This window comes from Budorcas taxicolor, chromosome X (assembly GCF_023091745.1).
Source record: "Budorcas taxicolor isolate Tak-1 chromosome X, Takin1.1, whole genome shotgun sequence".
NCBI lineage: Eukaryota > Metazoa > Chordata > Mammalia > Artiodactyla > Bovidae > Budorcas > Budorcas taxicolor.
This window is the reverse complement of record NC_068935.1, coordinates 78,708,261-78,712,398: the sequence shown is the minus strand read 5'-3', so window position 1 is coordinate 78,712,398 and position 4,138 is coordinate 78,708,261. Positions and strand designations below refer to the sequence as shown.

General features: G+C 57.8%; 1 pseudogene; it reads left to right on the top strand.

The window, feature by feature from the left end:
* Positions 1-236: 236 nt before the first annotated feature.
* Positions 237-3,791, top strand: LOC128069696 (uncharacterized protein CXorf49 homolog; annotated as a pseudogene).
* Positions 3,792-4,138: the final 347 nt, after the last annotated feature.

Here is a 4,138-nt window from a genome sequence, read left to right as displayed (position 1 = left end):
GGCACGTGCTGGTTGGTAGGAACCAGACCAATGAGGGGGCCATGGCGCTGGCGTCCCAGGCTTGCTGAAAGCCTGGAGCAGTTTGCCACAAACTTGTGCGTGCGGTGCCTGTGGTGCTTGACCGCTCGCTTCGGACGCCGCTGGCCTCACCTTCTGTGACTGCCACCACCACTGCTATCGCAACTCGGTTGATAACTCATCGCCACCCCAGGTCCGGGGGCCACCCAGATCGCTACATGAGCTCCCCAGATGATGAGGTGTCAGTTTGGGGAGCGGGTTTCAGCCCAGAGGGCAGGGAGCAGACCCGCGTCCCTCAGGCCGGCTCCACAGCCCCGCAGGGACCTGGACTGGGCTCCGAGGTGAGGACACCGCGAAGCGGCGAGGGTGAGAGTGGAGATGGGTACCCAAACTCTGAGGGATTCAACTCAGAGCGGGAGGTGCTGGAAGCGGGGTGGGGCGGGGCGGGGGGTGGTGGTGCTGTGGGGCTGCGAAGACCGGCCTGGCTCCCTGGCCGACGACTAAGGCGATGCCCTGCAGCTGGCTGACTAGTCGGTGGCGGACATCCTGTGGCAACTGAGCGGCCTGGACGTACTAGGCGTCAGCAGATAACCTGTCCCCGGAGAGCTATGTGATCACCGATGAGTCCTCCTTGTGGGCTGACCTCGAGGCGGGTCCCAGCGGTCGAGGCACGGTCCCCCAGGGTTGTGGGCAGCGGTGCTGGCTGTGGCCGGCCCTCTCCAGGTCGGTGGGGCCGAGGCGGGCCGGGCTTGGGGGAACCCTAAGAGAGGCACTAAGAGTACGTTGAACGTGGCTGCAGATCACCAGCGGCCGCCCTCGGAAGGCCCGTTTGGGCTGCTGTCCTAACTCTGAGTCCTCTGATGAGCTCAGTGAGAGAGGGCTGATGAGGTTGAGCATTTATCCCAAAGAAGGAGGTCAGGCCAAGCTCAACAGCCTCAAGGGTCCCAGGAACACGACCAAACACTCGACTGTCTAAGGCAGGGAGAATCTCCTTTTTCACGTGCCAGGCCCGTTCCTGTCCTCCGCTCTGCGAGGATTCACTTCGGTTGTGGAAAGGCAGGACAGGCAGGGCGATGCAGAGCTGAACATCTCTCCACCTAAGAAAATGCAGAGCGAGCTCTGGGGGGAAGGATGGCCGCCGGCAGAGCTATCAGGGAGTACCAGGAGCGGAAGCTACTGCAGCTGCCACTACAGACAGCCTGCCGCGGGGTCACTCCTAGGAGGAAGGGAGACCAGGAGAAGTCCCTCGGGGGCGTCTCCAAACCTGCCCTTGGGAGAACCTTCCCTTCCTGGGAGCAGCAAATCGCAGCCACTCCCCTGGAACCGGCCACCTTGCCCCGTCTCTGGCATTCTGCTGCTTGGGAGGTCCAAGAGGTATACCTTGGTCTCTTTGAGAACCAAAGAGTCCAAGCACACAGACGCTGGGGCGAAATCTGTGGCCAGGAGGGCATGGGAGGCCGTGTCAGTGATGGCAGTTGTGGGAGAACACAACGACCCAAATAGAGACCCAGTCCCAAAGGGAGAAGTGAGTAGGCCAGGCCCCTCTTCTCTCCCCACTCTTCCCCCTCCCACCCTCCCCAGGACACATGTCTTCACCCGTGCTCCCTCTCTCCATCCCTCAGGGGTTGTCATTGGGTGGCCCTCCATCAGTGGGTCATTAGGATGCCAGATTGGTATCGTTTTCCTAGGGGCAAACGTTAAGGTAGCGCTTTGGGTGTGCTGGGCTCAGTTCTCCACCCTTGGCCTGTTTCCAGTCTCCAAGAGTCTTGATTTGAGGGGACCCCTTAAAAGCTTCACAGAGCTTAAGTGTTTAGATGAATCACTTTCCTGAATCCTACTTCCTAGCTGTTCCCCAAACCTTCTTTCAGGGGCCCCAGGCTTTCTCAGTGCCACACTGTTGTCCCCAGCTCAGCTCTGCCTGCTGGCCTGGGGCTGACTGACAGAGAATGTGCTAAAGAGATCAACCTTTCAATTCTCTTCCCATTCCCCTGCCTCAGCCCAGTCCCACATCACACCTGCTCACACACACACAGACATAGACATATAAATGCACTGGTACACACATACATACATACACACACACATCCTTAGTTCAGATCGGTGAAAAATCTTTTAGCTGTCCACTCACTGGGCATGGCCATCTTCTCCGTGGGCACATCATGGAGAACCCAGCAGTGATGACCTCCACATCAGAGACCCCCAGGATCCAGGAAACTCAGAGCCCTTGGCCCTGAACCTGGGAGAAGTCATGCCCAAAGGACCTGAATCCTCAGATGAGTGTCTTGGGTTTTGATATGGGGGGAGGGGACCAGGGGTGAGGGCAGAAACCTCTCTCTCTCTCCTGGGGGCTCAGCCTTGCTCCTAGGCAGCTTCTCTCACGGGAAACAGGGTGTCAACAGAGCTGGCCCCCATCATCCTCTCTGTGGGATTTGTTTGGCAGAGGTGATCGGTGGCAGTGCCCCAACAGCTACTCTGGGCGTAGACCTGCAGGCTAATAGCCTTTTCTGTGAAGTGCTGTTCACCCACATTGCTCTCCCAGGTGCTGGCTGTGGCTGCCGCTCTGAGAGGCTCGAACCCAGAACCACAGTCTTTGCGGACCATGGTGGTGAAAATGCTGCCCTTGGGGAACAGGGGAGGCAGGCCCATAGAGAAGGTTTGGGCCGCCAGGCAGAGCAGGGGAGGCTTGTTGCCAGCAGATCGAGGTGCTGCCTCACCTTGCGTTAGAGCCTAGTTGGCCCTTTCCACCTCACTGGGAGCCTGGGAAGCTGGACTGTGTGCCCTTTCCCTCTCAGGTGAGCAGGAACCAACTGACCATTCCCCAAGACTGGAAAGGAAGCAGCAGCCACCGGGAATGCTGGACTGTCCTCGGGTAATGCTCCTCTGGCTCTTGAAATGCACACCCAGTCCTCATGGTGGAATCTGGATCCAAGTTCAACTGAAATGTGTGGGCCTCCCTGCCTCGTCCCCATCCCACACCCGTCAGAAGGAGCCCACCTCCTTTTCACTGAAAAAAGTCTTTCCCTTGCCCTTCTAGACATCTGGCTTTGGGATGCATGGCCCTGTGGAGAGGAGAAAAAGGAGGTGACAGGGGGGCAGTGTATACTAACCTTTTCTCTTCCTCCCATGTCAACTGGCCTAGTGTGTAGTGCTACAGAGAGAAATAGACGACCTTAAAGAGCAACTAGGTATGAGGAATCAGGGACAGAGAGCAGTGGGTTCTTAGTGCAGAAGCGGGGTGGGCCCTTGGGGTGGGGTGGGGTGGGCTGCAGGTGCAGGGGGCCTCGTAGGGATCGGCATTCCTGTGGGGAGGAGAACCTAGCAAGCCTGTCCCTGGAGCGTGCGGTGCATGTTCAGCTGGGCATGCGGACAAGTAACAAAGTACCATGTGGACTGCGTGCACACTCTGCCAGCCATTCGAGTCTTGAGAGCTCCTTCTGATAGGACCTGTAGAGATGCCTTGTTGATCGGCGTGGCCTCTAAGGTTCTTGTTAGATTGTTTGTTTGCGAGACAATTTTTGAACTTGAGAGCTGCTGGCACATTTTGGTTCGTTTTAGGAAATAGCTCCACATTTCACTCAGGTGGTGGGTGGTGATCAGGCCCAGAGCTCTTTGCATTGGGGCTAGTGGGAGGGGTTTCAGGTTGTAGGGCTAGGTGGTTCCCCACAGGGACAAGGGGACAGGCTTCTATATCATTCTGTCTGGAGCACCTTCTTGTGCCTCTGCCTGTTGCGGCTGCCGTGCAGCACCTGGCTGACAAGTTCCAGATGCTTTAAAGTGAGTGTTACACACACCATACTCCTTCCCACAGTCCTGGCTGTTGAGCAGGGCTGTGGGCTGGCCCTGGCTTGAGGCTCTTCCCTGATTCTGCTGTTTCACAGGTTGAGCCCAACATCTTTCTGCAAGAGGAGCAGATGTTACCTCCGGGGCTGGTGAGCTGTGGCCAAGCTTGTTGCCTCCTGTTCTGCCTCCACCAGGGCATCCTCTGCCCCTTGCTTTGCCCCCTCTCTGCCCCAGTCTCACAGCGGTTTTTGATTAAAGGACTTCTCATATTCTGTGTTCTGTCCCCTCTCTGGGGGGTAGGGGTTGGGGGAGTGGGGCAAGGCCTGGTGGGGAGCCACTC